The 21,377-nt window shown below is 36.7% G+C and overlaps 1 protein-coding gene across 2 annotated transcripts in view; it reads left to right on the top strand.

Moving 5' to 3' along the window:
- The window catches only part of ANO3 (anoctamin 3), a 198,583-nt gene that overhangs the window by 28,851 nt on the left and 148,355 nt on the right, over positions 1-21,377 (top strand). Inside the window, exon 1 of one of the 2 annotated variants that reach the window (XM_021711366.1) lies at positions 846-1,073. The exons of the other annotated variant lie outside the window; for it this stretch is intronic. The gene's annotated coding sequence lies outside the window, so the exon portion shown is untranslated. Of the gene's footprint in view, positions 1-845; positions 1,074-21,377 lie in introns of those variants that run through there. 2 annotated transcript variants of the gene reach the window in all.

Below are 21,377 nucleotides of genomic sequence, written 5' to 3'. Positions count from 1 at the left end.
TGTATCTATTTATTTGTATGTAATCATTCATGGTGTTGCCCTCACACTATAATCACGATTGTGTACAGCCCAGAGTCAATATAATACAATTTTGAGTTTAACATATGCAGGATTTTTCAGAAACCACAGAGGCTTTTCTACTGTATCCTCCACTGGACAAGAAAATTAGGCATTTCTTTTACAAACTGAAAAAAAATAAATACAAGAAATCTTGTGTACTCCACTCAGCTATCAAAAATGTATTTTTGGTTCACCAATGAGAAAAGAAAGTTAGTTGTTTTGCCAGACCATTTTTTTTTTTTTGAGTTGGAATCTCACTCTGTCGCCCAGACTGGAGTGCAGTGGCCGCTCCCGGCCACCGCAGCCTCAGCCTGCTGGGCTCTGGTGATCCTTCCGCCTCAGCCTTCCGAGTAGCCAGAATTACAGGCATGCGCTACCACGCCTGGTTGATTTTTTTATTTATTGTAGAGATGAGGTCTCACTGCCCAGGCGGGTCTCGAACTCACAGGCTCAGGCAATCCACTCACCTCAGCCTCCCAAAGGCACAGGATTACAGGCTGAGCCACCGAGCCTGGCTTGCCAGACCACTCCCACCTTTTGTGTGAACCTGCCGAGCTCCTTCAAATGACACGTGCAGTAGATTCTTAATAATTGACAGTAAAATCATAAAAATGTCACTGACATTATATGACTAAATGTCACTTAGATGAATCATACATAGACACTATTACACCAATGACACATGAAGGCAGCCCCCTACTCCACCCTATAACCCACTTCTAAAACAGAATTAATAAGAGGCAATACAGAAGTTCTTATATAGAGATGAGTTGTCTTTTTTTTTTAATCATTGTTCAGACTGAGGCATTTAAAGAGTTGTCTAAAAAGCCTCCAGTCAAATGCTTTGTGTTGCATTCAATATGTAACACTCCAGCTAATGGAAAAAGCAGGCGGTGGAAAGGAGAACTTTCAGTTGTCACGCTGAAGAGTGCTTTAAGGAAGATTGTCATTTGAGACTCTGTTGTCAGCGATGAAGGATTCCAAATGCAGCTGAACCAAGCATTCTGACTGTGGTATGTTTAAAGTACATCAATCCAGGAATTCTATATTACTTTTCTATTTTCATAAACATATGTAGAGAAGCTAAATAAGAAAAATTGATATCGATTTCAGAAGTAGGTATGAATATATCTGTTATTTCAAAATGTCAGAATATATATTTAAAGTAAAAAATACTATAATATAAATGTGTTTTTTTAAGCATCCTTGTTTATCTTGTATACAAAACAATGCCATTTCTCTGGAGTTTTTTAATGTTTTTGAATGTATCTGATTGTTGATTTTATTGAAATAGTTATTCATAAATTCTATTCTAAAATGGTTATTCATTCAAAACTATATAAAATATGCTCACTTACAAAAATAAAAATTTATAAATCTTCTAAAGAAATAATTTTATACAAGGTATGTAAAATTCATTTATATTAAACTAGAAGGTCTGATAAAAAAATCTGAATTTGAAAAGCATATCTCATGGCATTAAATGTTAAAATAAACAAGTGACATCAGGTATGAAATTCACTGCGATGCAAACTAGGGAACAAAATGTTTTCAACCTGCTGTCTTATTTTCTCATGTTTTCAAAAGTGATATGAAACTTAATTTTGACTCAGTTTTTGTGGGTTTTTTTGTTTTAAAATGTCAAATGCTTCCATTTGGAGCAGAGTTTCAACTTCTACATCTATATTCAAGATTAGATCATTTGGAATGGATAATCACAATAAGTAAAAAATAAGTAATTTTTTCTTGAGGAAAATAAGTACTTAAAAGATTTCTTATATGCTATTTAAAATGTAAAATTCAGTGATCAGGAAAGATGTTCAAATGTATTCTCTGTAAGTTACTTCTAATAAAGGGATATTTAAAGATTTTTATTGCATGGAGAACTCAATACAAAACCACAGTCTATGATCCATCATATACTATTCTGTTGGGCTTTGAATCATCATTAGATAAGCTGGAGATCCTATTATTTTGAGTAAATAAAAATGGATGGAGAGAGAATAATATAAGATAGTCCAAGAAACAGCATTTAGTAAAATACCTGTTATATTATAGAAATTCAACCAATATTTTGTTTTTCTCTCACCTTCAGTTCTCTCTCTCTCTCTCTCTCTCTCTCTCTCTCTCTCTCTCTCTCTCTCTCTCTCAACTTATGGAGTATTTACATTTGCTTCACACTTTGTATTATTTCCATGGATACATGTCTTATTCCATGGGGTTCAGAGTCATACTCCAACCAATTATGAAGGTCAGGTAGCTCAGGTGTTTTGAATCCATTCTGAAACCTCCCTATCAAATATTAATTTTCTGCCTTCTTTGTAACCCTGTGATACTGTGTCACTCAGTGAGCCACCTGTATTTCATAGGATACTTCAAATGTAAGAAACTATTGATTCCTCTTTAAATGACATAACTAAAATCATTATTGGAAAAAATCATCTCAGAGGAATAGTGTCTGATAAATTATCTAGATCCATTCACTGAGTGAACCATCTCAAGAGAAATAAGAAATGCAATTTTTTTATACTTATGCCTAATTTTAGCTAAATTAATACTTAGCTATCAGGATAAAATTACCTGAATATATGAGGACTCTTTTCAGCAGAAAAGTATGTGTCGCATAGTTATAGATGATATTCATAAGAAGTATGTATGTTTCATCATCCTAAAAGCAAACTTATAAGCAGAACTATCACTAATTGTTAGATTAAAATATTTTTAAAATACCTTTGGAGATTTTGTCAAAATGATAGATTACATTCAGAATATTTAAGAGTCAAAACTCACATTCTAAGAAATTTTGACTGTACCAACTTTTAAACAAAATATATGTTTCCTTTTTAAACAGGCATTGTATAATAGCTGTCAAACTAGTAAATATCAGAATTACCTATAGGGCTGGTTTAAATAAAAAGTAGATGATTCAGCTTCAGCCCCAGAACTTCTGATAACAATAGCTCCAGTTGAGGTCTGAGAATTGACATTTTTAGCACGTTTTCAGATGATATTGATGCTGTTAGTGCAGGTACCACAATTACTACTGCCTTAATTTCCCCCTTTATATCTCCAGTGTACTTTATATTTGGAGACCCTGCTATGTACCAGACTCTATATTAAATCTGAGTATGCATTGATAAATAAAACAGAAACACTTCCTACGTTTGCAAAGCTTATAGTCTAGTGGAGGCATCAGGAAATGAATAAGTAAGCCTAAGCCTGCACATCAACTTCTATTTACAAGTTATCGTAAGTGGGTGCTGTGTAGTGGAAGGGGTGCTACTTAGGTGATCAGAAAAAACGGCCTCCCAGCAGGTACTAAGGGCAAGAACTGAAAGATGAGAAGTCAACAGAGGGAAGAGTGGGAGAGAGATATTCAAGGCAGAAGAGTGACCTCGGTGAGGGCCCTGGTGTGGAAAAGATACTGATGTATTTGAGAAATTCTGTGCTGTGTGACAGAAATAAAGAGACCAGGCACCGGGATGGTCAAAAGGAAAGAAGAGGTGAGCAAGGTAACACTGCAGGGGCCTGAGGTGGGGAGCTCTGATTTTATTCTAAGTTTAAAGATTTTTGAACAGATCTCTGTTTCCATAAGATCACTCTGGCCTGATCACGGGGTAACAACGGTAGAGGTGGAGATGGCATTACAGCAATCCAGCTGAAAGGAGAAGGTGGCTGGCCGAGAAGGTGAGGTGAATGCATCAATTTCCCATACCACAATGAGGAAACTACTTACATGACTAAATATAGAGGTAGAAGTTATTAAAACTCACATCGAGACTGACTGCATGATGACATGGAAACAGGTCAAGGAAATGAAAAAAGCAAGCTAGAAAACAAAGTATAATTTGTGTATGTGTTTGCGTATGGGTGTTTGTATGTGTGTGTGTTTGCATGTGTGTGTGTTTGTATATGTGTATTTGAAGGAGGGAGAGAAACAGAGAGGTATAATCATAGATGTTTTTTTATTCCCTTGATTATGTTTCCTGCAATAAAAAATTTCACAATACTACAAAATTTCTAAATTCAAATATTTTATTGAGAAAAACGGGCTTTGGGGAGGTCATCACATGTTAGAATATTGATTTGGGGGGGCATGTGTGTGTGCAAACATGCATACATGCCAGGCAATATACAAGATACAGTGGATATAAAATAAACAAAACATGGTCCCTGTCTTCAAAAAGTTTGCAACTTATTGCGGACAATAAGAAAAAGAGCTTTAGAGGAATGGTTCTCAAATTTTAGTCTGTATTAGAATTGTCTCTTATGTCATTTGACAGGCATTTTAGGTCCGTACCAATGACCCCTACTGTAATACCCCATTAGGTCTTGAATTAACTCTCCCTTTTCCATGCCCAGATGTCTTTTGCATGTGGAATTTCCTCTACCTAGGAAAGCTCACCACCACCACCCCTCCCAATTCATGTTTTAGGCTTTTTCTCTTTCTCAGGACATTTGCTTCATCTTTGCTGTGATAACACTTGCACCCTTCTCCCCATAGCACAAATCACATAAATTGTAATTACTTGTCCTCCTATTTGTCTCCCTGAATAAATTACTCTCTCTTAATGGAGGGAACCATGGATTGTTTTTCTTTCTAATTACTTCAACACTGTGCATAGAAGCTGACTCATAAGAGGAACTCAGGATAAACTTGTCAGATGAGTGAATTACTAAAAGGGAATACTAGAAAAACATTTCAATTTTAGGTGGAATAGAATTAAAAGCATGGCCTTCAAGAGTAAAAGAGCAGTTCATGCCAAAGAAAGAAATCAAACTTGTGTAACATTATAAAAAACAAGTTCAATTTCCTTCTTTGCATCAAATGTTCTTTTACTCTTGAAGACCACACTTATAATTCTAGTCCACCTAAAGTTGCAATATTTTCCTAATATTTTTTCTAAAAATATTTTAAGGTTACATATAGCAATTTGCATGAATAAAACTACTGAAAAGATTAACAGAGATTCATGAACAAGAATATCCACTATATCATTATGAATCATAGCAAAGACTAGCATAGCAAAACAAGCGAATATATCATTCTTTTTTACCACCTTTGGAGAAAAGTAATGATATAACCATAAAACTGAATAGAGTTCAGTTATCTAAAAATGCAGTGAAGGGCAACCCTTTCGGGTCCCCTCCCATTGTGGGAGCTTTTCTGTTCTCTTAATAAATCCTGCTTTCTCAACAACAACAACAACAACAAAAATGCAGTGAAACATAACCAGCCTGCCCCACTAATCCTCAGGTAGACTGATGGCACAATAATAAAATAGAGGTATATAAAATTGTATTTCCCACTCCTGTGAAACACCACGTCAATGGTTTTGAGACCTGGTTCTAGGATTTCCTAACCCAGCAGATCCATTCTACATTAGCTGCAGAGACCAACAAACCTCAGAATCTCCTTTCTGAAAAGGATGAAAAGTTTGGAGAGCTGCAGTATCATGCATTCTTAATCATATGTATATTCTTTGCACTAAAACAAGATGAAAACAATCAATCATCCTAACCTAGAATAGCCTTTGTTTTCTAACCTAACTCAGGTAAAATTAGATAAAATTTTACATGTTGCTGTGGAGACATGTGGGCTTTTCTGGACATTTTACCCCAAGCCTTACTTCCTTTGTTGGTCCTCTTTTCTTATCCTGAGCTAGCTACTCAGAAGACTCCATCCTCTTGGCTGCAATTGATAGAGACAGTAATACACAAGTTTCTCGAGGTGAATTTCACTCTGAGACGTTGTCCCAGAACTTGGGGAGAGATATTCCCTTCCCAGGTACAAGAAGACAGTTATATTTAGCAGTGCTAAAGAAAAGTATGCAGGAGGCCATTACCTGTGGTTGTTTCTGTGCTGAGAACACTTATGCAAGCAGACCATACTTAACTTGGAGACATTTCTTATAACGCTATTAAAACAAAACAAAACAAAAAACCCACAAAAAACTAGCCTCAGTCAATCACAAACAGCCAACCAACTGGTTGATTGTATAACTAAAGGTTTCCCATCACACCACACATAAATAAAACAAATGCCTATCTATAGCCAATCAGGTAACTACTTTGCTTCCATATTCAGCTTATAAAGGCTATAAAAGTTAAATGTTCAACCTATCTAAACCTATAAAAACTCACTGTTTTGCTGCTGGTTCAGAGCTCTCTGATCATCTTCCAGTATTGAGTATTGCCCAATTTATAAGTTGTTCTTTGCTTAAATAAACCTTGCCAAATTTATTTTTTCTAAAATTTTTAACAGGAAGAAATGAGACAAACAGCAGCAAAACAAACAGCAGAATTAAAGGATGGAGATAAGGAAGAGATATAATGGTAGGATAAGAATCTTAACAATTGCCTTGGGGTTTTCAGAACCAGTTGTTCTTAAAGCTGACTAGCTCTGGACTTTTCAAGGTTATACAGCTGAATAATTTTTAATATATAAGCATTAAAATCCTTTTGTAAAGCCGGGCTCGGTGGCTCAGCCTGTAATCCCACGCCTTTGGGAGGCTGAGGTGAGTGGATTGCCTGAGCCCACGGGTTCAAGACCCGCCTAGGCAGGTGAGACCTCATCTCTACAATAAATCAAAAAAATTAGCCGGGCGTGGTAGCACGCTCCTGTAGTTCCAGCTACTTGGAAGGCTGAGGCGGAAGGATCACCGGAGCCCAGCAGGTCGAGGCTGCGGTGGACGGGAGCGGCCACTGCACTCCAGTCTGGGCGACAGTGAGACTCTAACTCAAAAAAAAAATCCTTTTGTAGTTAGATAGAAGCTATGGCTGTTTTGTTCACATTAGATTTCTGTCATTTGGAAATGAAGGAATCCTGATTAATATAGCTATCCATGGTATTACTCTTGAATAAGAACAAATTTTATAACAGTATAGACAAAATTCCATGTGTGTGTCTGTATTATATATTGCATGTCATATGTCTTATATAGTATATGTGCAAACACACTTACAGTTAAATCTACATTTTTGGAAAGGAAGATAAAAGAATGAAAGGATGAGAACTGCAATCCCGTTATAGCAATTATCTCTGAACTGTTATTTCTACCAGTACTTTCATTTTATCTTTATTTTGTATCCATCATGCAACCTTGATAAATCTCCTGAGCCAACAAAAACACAACTGAAAAAAATTAAAAGGAAGTTGAAAAATGTTGCTGCCAGGAGTGGTGGAAAGTGTCTGGACAACTGGAGGACAGCATGTGCAGAAGTACAGAGTCTGAACTAGACCGTGAATGTGTAGAGTTCAGAGCAAAAGACATACCTGGCCACAGCACAATATGGTGAGACACAGGCTGTAGAGAGTGCAGGAAGGAGGACCATAGGGATTTATCTCAGAAATCTTATCCAAGAGCCTCTCATCCCTCATACCCATAAGCACAAACTTTTACAGCATTCTTAAAACTTTCACCTCGCAGCTAGATTAAAGCATCCGTGGGCTGAGAGCACTGGCTGGAGATGCTATAGCATCATTAAAACACATTGAAGCTATGTTACATCCATGTGTGATTCCTTACACAAATGACAAAAATGGGCCGGATGCAGTGGCTCAAGACTGTAATCCCAACACTTTGGGAGGCTGAGGCGAGAAAATTGCCTGAGTTCAGGGGTTTGAGACCAACCTGGGCAACTTGGCGAGACCTCCTCTCTACAATAAATCAAAATATTAGCTGGGCATGGTAGCACACACCTGTAGTTACAGCTACTTGGAACGCTGAGGCAGAAGGATTGCCTGAGTCCAGCAGGTTGAGGTTAAAGTGGTCATGAGTGTGCCACTGTATTCCAGCTTGGGTGAAAGAGTGAGATTCCAACTAAAACACACACACACACACACAAATGACAAAAATGGACCTTTCAGTTATGTAATGCACACATGAGCTTTGTTCTTAAGGGCAAATATGTCAGAATGTTTTTATGAGACAGTATGTCAGACTGTGCTCTTTTATATCATAGTAGCAGTGATTAAAAATGAAAATTAAAAATTAAAGTAATCATAAAATCAATTGAGGAAATACCATATACTAAAGAGTACATAGTACTGTACATCATAAACATGTGTGTTATAAATATGATTGTTATATCTTATAAATATAAGTATTTAATAATAACTTGATATCTTTAAGACTTTAGCCCCTGGAGTTAGAATATGTGAATTTGAAAATGGTTCTGCCATTTACATGTTGTGTGGTATCGGAAAACTGATTAAATTCTCAGTGCTTCAGAGTCTCTATCTATCACATGTGGTGGGGATAGTGATGGGAAATAATACCTATCTCACTGGGTATTTATGAGGAATCAGTGGATGAGTATACATTGACAAACTTAGAATTGTACTGGCATGTAGTAGTTACCATATAAAATGTATTCATATTATTAGAGTTGAAAAAATTAAAGATTTTAAAAGTTAAGTGACTGATCCAAGTCCACAGAGTCATAGTGGGTGGCAAAACAGTCCTTCCCCGCAGGTTGTCTGATTGTGTGTGAAATAGGGAGTGAGATTGGGGTTAAGGAAAGAAGAGACAAGATGAAGGCAGGAATTGCTTCAAAGTTTGAGGAGGAAAGAGAAAGGGAGAGAAAATAGTCTGGAAGAAGGGATTTGGGGATTTGTTTAATGCACTGTGTAGTGCACAGCCTCTCCTCTTTTTCCTTTACAGTACAGGTGGAAAATTCTTTGTTCACTAATTTTCACAGGTGTGATTTGGGAAAATAAAAAATAAAAAAGATGATGTGGAAAGGTTCATAAAAACTGTATGTTCTATGTTTATAACCTAAAACAAAAGACCTAGAATGCTGAGTACTATAAAGCTAGTTACTCCTTGCACACTTAAATAAATGGTTACATGTGTTTGAAGGGATTTGTTTATGTTTAGGATAAACACTATTGATGCAATTTCTCTTCAAGTACTACATGGAGACAGGAAGTAGAGAATGAATAAGGCACCTGCAAAAATTGACTCTATGAAACTGATAAGGCAAGACATGGAAGGATTTCTATAAACAGAAATAAGGATCTGTTGTTTTTCTGAGAAATTTCTAAAAGACAAGCAAAACTTAAACAATATATTTTAAAAATTAACCTTCCCCATAATATATCGAGCGTGTGCTCAATTCTATCTGTATGCTAAGTGTTTCTTGAATCACATGGAACATGATGAAGATTATACTTGTGATTTGGGATTGACTTCGTAGAATGCTTACAAATCTATTCTTTTAATTTTCCTATTTACAAGTAAGTTGAACAGATATTTTATATGGGTACCTAAGAAAATAGCATACATAAAATTATCTGGCATAAGATATTTTCATATTTGCATGTAAGGAAAATTCATAAATGTATATCGTTGAGTTTCATTTGTATTTGTTTCATTATATTGTCTAAAAATATTTTTAACAGTGTCTTAAAATTTGTGTAAGTTTAAAAGGTATAAGTGCAATTTTGCTACATGGATATATAGCTACTGGTGAATTTTTGGCTTTTAGTGTAACTACCACCCAAAAATGTACATTGTCCCCGCTAAATAATTTCTCATCTCTCAACTTCCTCCCACCTTTCCACCTTTCTGAATCTCCAATGACTATTATTTTCTGCTCTGTGTCCATGTGTCTGTGTGTATGTCATTTAGCTTCCACTTACAAGTGAGGATATGAGGTGTTTGATTTTCTATTTTTGAGTTGTTTCACTTAGGATAATGGCCTCCAGTTCCATCCATATTGTTGACAAATACATGGTTTAATTTCTATTTATGGTTGAATATCATTCCATCATCCACACACACATCTATGTGTAATATTTTTAATCTAATCATCTGTTGATGGACACTTAGGCTGATTCAATATCTTTGCTATTGTGAATAGTGCTGCCATAAACATAAGAGTGCAGGTATCTTTTAAATATAATTATTTATTTTCTTTTGAGTAAAGAACCCAGTAGTGGGATTGCTGGATCTAATGGCAGTTCTATTTTAGTTCTTTAAGAAATATCCATACTGTTTTTCACAAAGGTTGTACTAATTTACACTCTCACCCACAGTGCATAAGGATTTCCCTTTCTCTAAGTCTTTGAAAACATTTTTAATTTTTTTGACATTCTAATAGTAGCCAATCTGACTAGTACAATATGGTATCCATTGTGGTTCTAATTTGCATTTATCTGGTGATTAATGATGCTGAGCATTTTTTCATATGCTTGTTGGTCATTTATATATCCTCTTTTGAAAAATATCCTGGGTCCACAATTTAAAGATTGTGTCTCAATATGTTGCCCTGGCTGGTCTTGAACTTCTGAACTCAAGAGATCCTCCTACCTTGGCCTTTTGAAGTGTTAGGAATACAGGTGTGAACCAGTATGCATCGTATTTGCCCACTTTTTATATCATTTGCCCACTTTTAAAGGTGGACTAAAGATTTAAATATAAGACCCGAAACTATAAAATTACCAGGAGAAAACCTCGCAGAAGCTCTTCTGAACATTCATAACTGAGAACTCATGCCTAAGACTTAAAAATCACAAGCAACAAAAACAAAGATAGACAAATGGGACTTAAACTAAAAAAAAAGTCTTCAAAACAAAAGAAATGATCAATAGCATGAACAGACAACCTGCAGAATGGGATAAATTGCACACTAAGGAACTCAAACAAATCAACAACAAGTGACGTTGTCTTTTTAAAAGAAATGGGTATATCAGTATCCTTTAAGAAGTTTATTTATTTTTTAGAAGATCACAAGGAAGATTATGTAGCTAGAAGAGAGTATATTTGGGATTCCTAAACAGAGGCCTCTAGACTGCTTCTACCTATAACTGTGTTTGTGTTTTTCTTTGTGAGGTGCTGCATTGAAAAGTAATATATTCAAAAACTGTAAATGCTTATCAGAGTGTTCAAATGTTCATGTGTTTGTAGATGTAAATTCTCATTTGAGTTCCTTTTAGGTAGGCAATTATTCCTTTGGTAGCAAGAAGATATACGACATACTGCCCTTAGCAGATTTCTCATCCTGACGTGAGATTTTAGAGTTTGACAGAAACTAGTGGCATTTTTGACACTGAATTAGAGTATTTTCTTTAAAAAAAAAAAAGTTTTGGATTAAAATTCAGCGTTAGTTATACAGTCGTCATTGTATAGGTAAAGTTCAGGTCCCCAGTTCACCTGGTTTGAGGTCAGGTACACTTAATGATGAGGTGTGCCTCCCCTCCCTCCTCCTCCCATGTGATTCTCAGTTCTTTGTTTCTGTGATAGATCACTGGTATAGACTCTAAGTCCACCCAAGTTGCTGCTAAGTTCATAATTTTGTCCTTTATGACCGTGTAATAGTCCATCAGGGATACGTAACACATTTTTTATTCCAGTCCTCTTTTGATGGGCAGCATGGTTGGTTCCATGTTTTTGCTATTGTGAATAATGCTGCAATAAACTTGCATGTGCAGGTATCTTTTTTGTAGAGTGATTTGAGTTCCATCAGGTATATTCCCAGAAGGTAGACTACTGGGTCATATGGAAGGTCAGTTTTTAGATCTTTTAGTAGTTGCCAAACTGTTTTCCACAGAGGCTGTACTAGTTTACACTCCCACCAAAAGTGTAGAAGTGTTCCCTTTTCCTTGCATCCTCTCCAGCATCTGTTATTTTTTGAGTTATTGATGATGGCCATCCTGACTGGATAGTGTTTTCATTAATGAAGGTGGGAATATAAGCTAGTTCAACCTCAATGAAAGTAATGTGGTGATTTCTAAAAGGACTAAAAATTGAGCTTCCATATGATCCAGCAATCCCTGTCATAGAACTATACCAAAAGGACATAAATCACTCTACCAAAAAGTCACCTGCACACACTTGTTTTTTGTCATACTATTCACAGTAGCAAAATCATGGAACCAACCTAGATACTCATTGAAAATAGACTGAATAAAGTAAATGTTGTGTGTATATATATATATGATATATATATGCATATATATATATGATGGAATGCTGTGTAGCCATAAAGAAGAATACAATCATGGCCTTCACAACAACTTGGATTCCGTTGGAGACCACCATACTAAGGGAACTATCACAGAAACAAAGAACTGATTATTGCACGTTCTCACTCATAACCAGATCCTGAACGCTGGTCACACTAGCACAAGAGTGGGATTGGCAGATTCTGGGCACTGCTAGAGGAGGGAGGCAGACACGCAGAAACACAAAGCATACCTGCCTCTACTTGGAGAGGGAGGACCAGCTAGAAGCACAAATTTCAACTGCATATAGCCTACTTATGTAGCAAATCCTCTTGTACCTCATAACTCTAAAATAAATAAATTTTTTTAAAAAGAAAAACAGTCATTTGTAAAAAGAAAGAGGTTGAGGCAAGGGCAAAGATTAGAGAAAATGCCACTCTTATGGAGTCTAGATCTTTTAATTTGTCATCTTCCTTTGATAGGGTCATAAGTTGGCATTGAGTCAATGCAAACTGGCGGGAGAGGAGGGTTTTAGTGGAGAAAAGTAGCATTAACCAAATACTTGTTAAATAGTATATATTTTTTGGAGTTGGAGTCTCACTCTTGTCGCCCAGGCTGGAGTGCAGTGACACGCTCATGACCACCGCAGCCTCGACCTCCTAGACTCAGGCAACACTTCTGCCTCAGCCTTCCAGGTAGCTGGAACTACAGGCACATGCTACCATGCCTGGCTAGTTTTTATTTATTTTTATTTTTTATTTTTTTAATTATTTTATTGTCAAGGCAAGATTTAGCCAAGTTGCTCAGGTTGGTCTCGAACCCCTGGGCTCAGGCAATCCTCCCACCCTGGCCTCCCAAAGTGCCGGCATTACAGGCTTGTGCCACTGCACCCAGTTGTAAAATACGATTTTTAAGTATCATCTCTCATAATATTTCTCCTAGTCACCATTACTTAAGGCAGTTGCCACTACCTTGCAGATACCAACCTAATTTGCAAGGACTCTCTGATGACCTACAATTTCTTGGCTTTCAAAGTCTTCAAAAAATCAATCATAACAGTCTTTTAACCCAAACACTATTGCATTCTTTTTTTTAATCACAAACACACACACACACTATTTTATTATGAACCCTTGGTAGCAAATCAGAATGCCAAGAAGACCATTTAGCAAACTGACAAAATGGAATGCTATGGCTTGAGCACTTTACGTTTCAGTATTTAGGTGTTATGGCTACATGGTCCTGAGAGTATGAATTTTAGATAAGCCAGAGTAGAGACTGTGTATTAAGCCATTCTATCTGAATTAATGAAAATGAACATAATTTCACAAAGAAATAAAGATTAAAGAGAACATCAAGATCCCTGTGATTTCGGACATAACAGCATCTCCATTGGGCTGTCCAGACAGTGACTGGAGCCACTATGTGCCTAAAACTCATCCATTCCCCAAAACACACCATCTTCCCACAGGTCAGCCCTTGATGTGGCAAGTGTCTCCTTAACAAAAGACAGATGGAGGGTTTATCGAGAATCCCAACATTGCCACATTGAAAAAGGATGCTTGATGAGTCACCTTGAGAAGGATTCTAATTGGCCTGTTGCTAGATCTGTTTGCCATTTCATTATTTATTCCAACACCATGGTGGTTCTTAATAGCAGGAAGCTAAAAAGCAATGCCAAAACTGTGGCTCCTCACAGGTGTTCAGAAGGCAGGTTATGTTTCCTACTCGAACTCAGCTGCTGTGAATCCTGGCTGGGAGTATGGACTAAGTGCCCAGAGGCTGTTATAAAATTCATGTTTTATTGCTGTCTTCTCTTATATATGTATCTACTCCTATGTGTTTCCCCTTCTTTCTCTGTATTATACGGGAATGATGGGAATGTTGCAACAGTGAAACTTTATGTAACCGAGACTTTTGCAGGGCTGAGTAGTTATGATTTTAAGAAAGGTTTTAAGAATAATTTGCTGAATGGATTTACTAACTCTCCTATCTAGTTTGTCTAGCGTCCATACACTCACCGAATAACAGACATTAAACACCACATAAACGGCTGAAAACAACAAAGATACACCCTCTGTCTCCACGCAGTTGACACATGTAAGCAGTCGTCTTTTGAAAACTGCTGTTTTTTCAGGCTACCAGTGTGAGTTCAGCTGGATTACAAGATCCTTAAATTTTAAAACTAGCTGCTGGAGGTGGTATATCTGTTTCAGAGCAAGAAAATGATCTCAGTATAAAGAAGGATGATTGAGTAAATACCAAGTAGTGGGATTGCTGGATAGAAAGATAGATCTACTTTTAGTTCTTGAAAAATCTTCATACCGATTTCCATAGAGATTGTACTCATTTACACTCTCACCAGCAGTGTGTGAGCATTTGAACAACAAAGATGAAGAATCAACCTAAATGTCCATCATCTAATCAGTGGGTAATGAAAATATGGTATCTGAGAGGAGACCCAAAAGAGCTCAGGAATTTATTTATTTATTATTTATTTTATTATTATTATTATTAATATTATTATTTGAGGTGGCATTTCACTCCGTCGCCCAGACTAGAGTGCAGTGTCATGTTCCCATCCACTGCAGCCTCGACCTATTGTGGTCCGTGATCCGGCGATCTTTCTGCCTCAGCCTTCCAAGTAACCGGAACTACAGGTACACACTACCATACCCGGCTAATTTTTTTGATTTATTGTAGAGATGAGGTCTCGCCAAGTTGCCCAGGTGGGTCTCGAATCCGTGAGCTCAGGCAATCCACTCACCTCAGCCTCCCAAAGTGCTGGGATTACAGGCTGAGCCACCGAGCCCGGCAGGAATTTATTGTTTAAGTGTTTATTTATTCCTAGATGTGTAAACTTCAGTCATCTACAAGCACTCCTCCTTTGATGCAATATACCTATCGAGAGGTTCTTTCCGCTGCTCAGAACAGTTTCTGAACTCATCAATTTTGATGCCTTTTAGTGCTTCTACAGTTCTTTGGTTTCATCTCTTCCACACTGGCAAAGCGTTTCTCCTTGAGGACTTTTTTCATCTGGGAAAACAACAACAACAACAAAAACCACTCAAGGAAAGGATGAATGAATAGGGAGGATGGGGTATGGGGGTCATGCTGCTTTAGGTCAAAAACTGCTGAACATTCAGTATGGTGTCGGCAGGTGCATTCTCGTGGTGGAAAAACAGGCCGCCTGTTTGCCACAACTCAGGACGTTTTTCTCTTACAACAATGTTAGCTGACACATGGATGCCAATGGGTTCCTAGGACTCTTCCCTAGCAGGGAAGCCTATACTACCAAAGACTCACTCTTCAAAAGATAATTCTGGTTTTGGAGCGAGGAGTCCTCTCTCTTGTATACACTATGGAATACGATTCAAACATCAAAAAGAATGAAAACAAATGTCTTCTGCAGCAACTTGAATGGAATTGAGCACCTGCCTAAGTGAACTAACACAGGAGCAGAATCCCAAACACTGCATGTTCTCATTTATAAGGGGGAGCTCAACTAAGGATCTACAAAGGCATAAATAATGGTAGAATGGACATTGGAGACTCAGAAAGGGGAGGATGGAAAGAGGTAGAGGCATGAAAAATCACCTGTTGGGTACAATGTGCACAGGTGAAGGTGGTGGGCACACTTAAAACCCAGACTTCTTTGCCACTATCCAGTGCAACCACGTAACCAAAAACTATCTGTTCCCCCAAAAGTTATTCAAATTTTAAAAACGGTGTTCAGAAAATGGAAATACTATCAGATGAGTTAATTTCCAGCAGACTCCAAGAGACCTCAGCAATAAGGAAGCAGTAACCTTGATCTTCCTCACCTCTTTGTTATTACTTTTGATTATGCAAGTATAACCATAAAAAATTTTGATTTTTGACCCAACTTGTCTATTTTCTCCCCCATACCTAGGAAGTTAAATTTTAACCCACCCTTTTATAGAATCCCTGCCTCCATGCCCACTGTTATCTTCTACAAAAAAGCACAGGAAATAAAGCAGCCTATAACTTATAATTTTCTGTAGTTTTCTTAAAAACAAACAAAATTATAAAAAATTTTAAAGCATTTAATTACATATATAGTATTAAATGATAACAATCTAAGAATAATTTTTTCATTAGTACAATTTAATATGTTTCTAAATATTACTTGTAACTTGAAAAACCTAAGAATGTCACCTTCAAATCAATCTTAATAAGGACAAGAGATCCTGTGTTATCTGGATTATCTCATTCTAGCATGTATAAGCAAATATATATTGATTATGAGCCATTGGTCATGCAACAGCAATAGCTTAGTTATACAGAATTAGAATGGTGTTTGATAAAATTACATTATTTTTGAAGCGTTAGTTCAGAGGAGACTAAATATTAGTGTCGTATTAGAATTATCGAGTTAAACTGTATGTTTTGCTCTATTCCAATTTTGTTTCACTTCTGGAATGAGTATTGATAGATTTTTTTGCTTAAATCATTGTGGCACCATCAGATCTGGTTTTTCTTGGATTTCTTTTCTTTCTTTTCTTTTTTTCTTTTTCTTTTTGCTTGTGTCTGTCCTTGTGGATCATTCTAATTCTACTTATATAATTTCTGGTGAGTAGATCTTGCTTGTTCAGTGACACTACCTTTGGTCAGCCCAGCAACCTTGTTAACTCCCTGGGATGGCAGTTGCTACTTTAGACATATAGTTTAAAATAATTGTTATTGGGCAGCCCCTTTGGGTCTCCTCCCACTATGGGAGCTTTTCTGTTCTCTCAATAAATCCTGTTTTCTAAAATTAAAAAAATAATAATGAAATAATTGTTATATACCAGATTGTCATTTGTCATTTAATATCTGCAACTTGTTTTACTAAAGTACTCTTTTATGCATATGCAGTTCTTATCTTGTCTCCTAATAAGTATCATCACTTAATGAGTATAGCCATAAGTACAGCATACTTGCTGTCTACCAATCACTTTCAGATAAATCACTTTTAGATTTATCCTCGTGGCTGGATTGTGAGGCCATTTCTGACTTGTTCACTGTTTCTATCCATGCTTAAAAAATAACAGGGCAGAAGACCACTAAATGAATAGTTTTAAGCGTGTCCTTAATTCTACATGGTCGGGAATATTTGTCATATTTTATGAATTAAAAAAACAATGAAAGCAGAGGTTGGGAAAATCTGAGTCCATATAATAAAGAAACAGAACCAGAATTCAAATTTAAGGCTATCGACCCCCAAATAATGTTTTTAATACCAGGCTGCCTTGGACACCAGGTGGTGGGAAAAGGGAGTTAGGGTAAAGAAAAAGATACCATTCTCATCACATAATGGGTACTTAATAAATATTTTCTTTACTCTAGAGAGTAAAGGACTTCACTTTAACAGTCATCTTATTCTGCTAATTGTTGATTAGAGCTCTACTCCCAATAACTTTAAAAAAGTGTCTGGGACTGAGTTGGTATTCAAAAATGATTTGTGGAATGATAGGTGCCTCTTTGTTTCTTCAATCTATAGATAAAAGCAGTTGTTAAGCACATTAGATGTGTGTGTGCATGTGAGAGAGAGTTTGCCTGATAAGTTATTGAATACTAGTCACATTATCACAAGGGAAAGAGCAGCAGTCACTGGGCTCTGCCAGGAAGGAACAGAGTGAGGACACACGTAACAACACAAAGAGTACCTGGTCCTAAACCAGCGGAAGTGAGGGACTGTTGGAGGTCCAGACTTCACCCACATATAGCCTATTTGTGTAATTAACTCTTGCTTGTAGCCCACATATCTATAATACAATAATAAAATAAAACAAAGTAACATTTTTTTTAAAAGTTAAAGTTTGAACTGCTGAATTCAGTAATTTGGCTTTCACAAGATGTGATTTTTTTCTATCCTCATTTATTGACATATTTTGTTATTGTCCTTACAGAAGCATGCTGGAAAGGACAGTTCCAGGGCCAATATTGGCTAACAGACAAGCAGTGTTTTAATGATGTTAACAAGCCCTTCACAGAATTGCAACTTTGTGGTTAACTTCTGTGAAGCTTCCCATCAATCAACTAGAGCAAGGAGCCACTTTTTCTGTTTTCCAAACTAATGTAGAGTGACCTTGACTACTCCTACCTTTCATTTTTACTTCTATTTAAGTGATGAATTATCTGACTTTTTTGACAGCTTTAAAATGCCGCGGTCACTAACTGCCAATCCCATCCCTCCTCCCCTGACAGTTTCCCACTACTGCCAATACCTTTCTTATAGTATTATGATAACTGTTCAAGGTCATCTTATGAGTGAGAACATATGGTACTCTGTTCTTTGTTTTTGTGATAGATCACCGAGTTTGATAGACTCTAAATACATCCAAGTTGTTGCAAAGTCCATATGTTTGTGATTCTTTATGGCTGCATAATAGTCCATTGTGTATATGTACCACTTTTTTTTTAATCCAGTCCAGCTTCGATGGGCAGCGTGGTTGGTTCCATGTTTTTGCTATTGTGAATAGAAAATTGCTAGGGGAGGGAGGGGCACACCTCATCAACAAGGGTACCTGCATAATCAACGTTTGTATACCTAACCTTGAATTGTACCCTACATCTTTAAAATAAAATTTTTAAAAAATAAAAATAAATAAAATAAAATAAAAATAAATTAGTTAGATAAAATAAAATACTGCAGTCATTAAACAGAGATGCGGTTTTTACATGCTAGGGATGGCACGAGTTAGACCAGCTTTGGACTTGAGGTAGTAACACCAGTCTTTAAAATCCATGCAGCTTCTGCCTTGACCTTCTCTCCTCCTCCTCCCTCTCCCCCTCCTCATTTTCAGCCCTATGGGACTGCTGCTCACTGGCTGAACCTCGGATGCTCTGGGCACTACCACCTGGTTTTCTTTGGAAATTTCCTTCTTCTCTTTCCACCATCATAACTCTAAACACCTTCTCCCACGTCTTGCATTTTGCCAAGGACAATACTAAACAAATATTATTCAGCCATAAAGAAAAACAAAAGTATGAACTTCACAGCAACTTGGATGGAATTAGAGTCTATAATACTCAGTGATTTATCACAGAAACAAAGATCTCTACACGTACTCATAAGTGGAACCGTGTGATGGGGGGCACATAACATCAATAAAGGTACCCACACTTTACCTGTACGATGACTATTTATGTACCTAACCCTGAATTGTACCCTACATCTTTAAAATAAAAAATAAGAGAAAGAACAAACAAACAAAAAATTTTAATTTAAGCTAAGATGTTAGGGGCTTGCTGTGTTTACCAAAGCATAGTTTTCAAAATAATTTGAAAGATGTTTAGTAACAACTAAAAAAAATCTTTCAAATATATAATCTTACATTAATGTGTGTTTTTAAAAATATATAACAGCACCTTAAATTTGTTTGTTTGCTTAGATTAACATTTTGGCAAAGTCTATTTTTTTCAGAACGAGTGAAATCTAAAAAAAAAAAATATGAAAAGGTTATCTGTAACTTTAAAAAGTATCCATCTATCTATCTATCTAATTAAAGTTTGAGAGAAAAAATTGCTATACTCTATCTTGTTGAATCATTCCTTAAATGACAGTTGTCATTTATCTAGCATTTAAGGAGTCTAGTACTCTCGCTATTTATTTTATGTCAGCTACCATCTTCACAACTTTGTAGGGTAGAGCATAGGCCTTATTATTACCATTTGATAAACAAAAATGCTGACACTTTAATTAAGGTATTTTTGCACAATAAAGTGAGATAGGAAGCAGAAACGTGAGTCTTTATTTCAGGTGTTTCATGTTGCCCTCATAAAATTAAGGAAATATGAACGTCTCCACTTACCTCAGGGGAAATGTTGGGGAACTTCATAATGGCTGTTTTTCTTAAAATTAACCATGGTCATACTGTTACTTCAATGATAGGGCTTCAGTTACTTAGAGGATTTCCTTTAAGATATTTCTGCCATGCTGGGCGTGGTGACTCACATCAGTAATCCCAGCGCTTTGGAAAACGGGGGCAAGAGAATTGCCTGAGCCCACAAGTTCAAGACCAGCTTGGTCAACATGGCAAGACCTCGTCTCTACAATAAATAAAAAAAATTAGCCAAGCATGGTGGCACACGCCTGTAATGTCAGCTACTTGGAAGGCTGATGCGAAAGGATTGCCTGAACCTACCAGGTCGAGGCTGCAGTGGACGTGAGCATGCCACTGCACTCCAGCCTGGGCGACAGAGGATTCCAACTCAAAAAATAAAATGAAATAAAAATAAAAGATATTTCTGCCAAGGGGAACTTTGTTGACAGAGGCAGGCGCACCTAGAGCTGAAGGGACGCTAAGAGACTGCCTGCTTAGAGAGCCCTAGCCTAGTGTCCATAGACCTCTAAAGGAGCTTATACATGAGCTCAGGGGAATCTACAGACTTCCTGAAATTTTATGCATAATTATTTGTCTATGTAAATAGGTGTGTTTTTCTTGAGATATTGCCTACTGTCAAAGAAGGGTTAAGATTCAATGGTTTTGTCTTGACCTGTTTTCTACCAGAAACATAGCTACCAACATCAAAAAAACCTACACACATAGGAATAACCAAGGCCATAATCTTACATAATACTCTTGGGTTTAAAGACTTCATCTTTATCTCTTTATAAGTATCTAACTTTTAACAGCAAGACTAACTCTAGTACTGGAATGAGCTAAGCTTGTGGAAAAATAGGCATTAATATTTTATGACAGATTTTCAGTGCCAACTTTCCAAAGATTCTATTTTATTCATTTGTACTCCAAGCACTTTATTTGCAGCCAACATGATAAAGTCATCTGCTTTATGATATTAGCAAATATAGTTGTTTGATAGTCCTTCTTTCTCTTCCTGAGTCTCAAGAGATCCTTGTCTTATTGATAGAGCTTTTAGAAGAAAGGAAAAGGAAGCATACGACTGCTGGGTCATGAAAAGTAATTTTCTGCAAAGGTGAGGAACCCAGCCTAAGGCTCATCTCCTCTGCCGAAGCCAGTATATTTCTCACCAGAGCAAATCCATCTCGGTGTGAAGGTTATGAGAGATTTTGTTCTATGCCTTCTCCAAGTATATGATTCATGGTAAACATCTAATAGTTTAGAATATTTTGCTTTGGACCATATGTGAATTTTCCTAGTTTCCATGTGTATAATCAATGACACTGATGATGATACTAAATATGTATTCACTGCCAGAAACTTTGGTACCCTGATCTGGAAGTCTGCCGTGTCAAGTTAAATATTCAAGTGAAAGCAGTACCCTCTGACAGAGGTAATATTCTGGGGCCATTCCTCTGTTTTAGAGATTTTTTCTCCCCTTCTACATTTTGACTTGACATTTAGATTTTTGTAGTTGCAAAAAAAAACTCAGAGCCGGG

Source organism: Carlito syrichta, unplaced genomic scaffold (assembly GCF_000164805.1).
Source record: "Carlito syrichta isolate Samal-C Ts95f unplaced genomic scaffold, Tarsius_syrichta-2.0.1 Scaffold302088, whole genome shotgun sequence".
NCBI lineage: Eukaryota > Metazoa > Chordata > Mammalia > Primates > Tarsiidae > Carlito > Carlito syrichta.
Note: the sequence above shows the minus strand (reverse complement) of the source record. Positions and strands in the feature narration are given on the sequence as shown.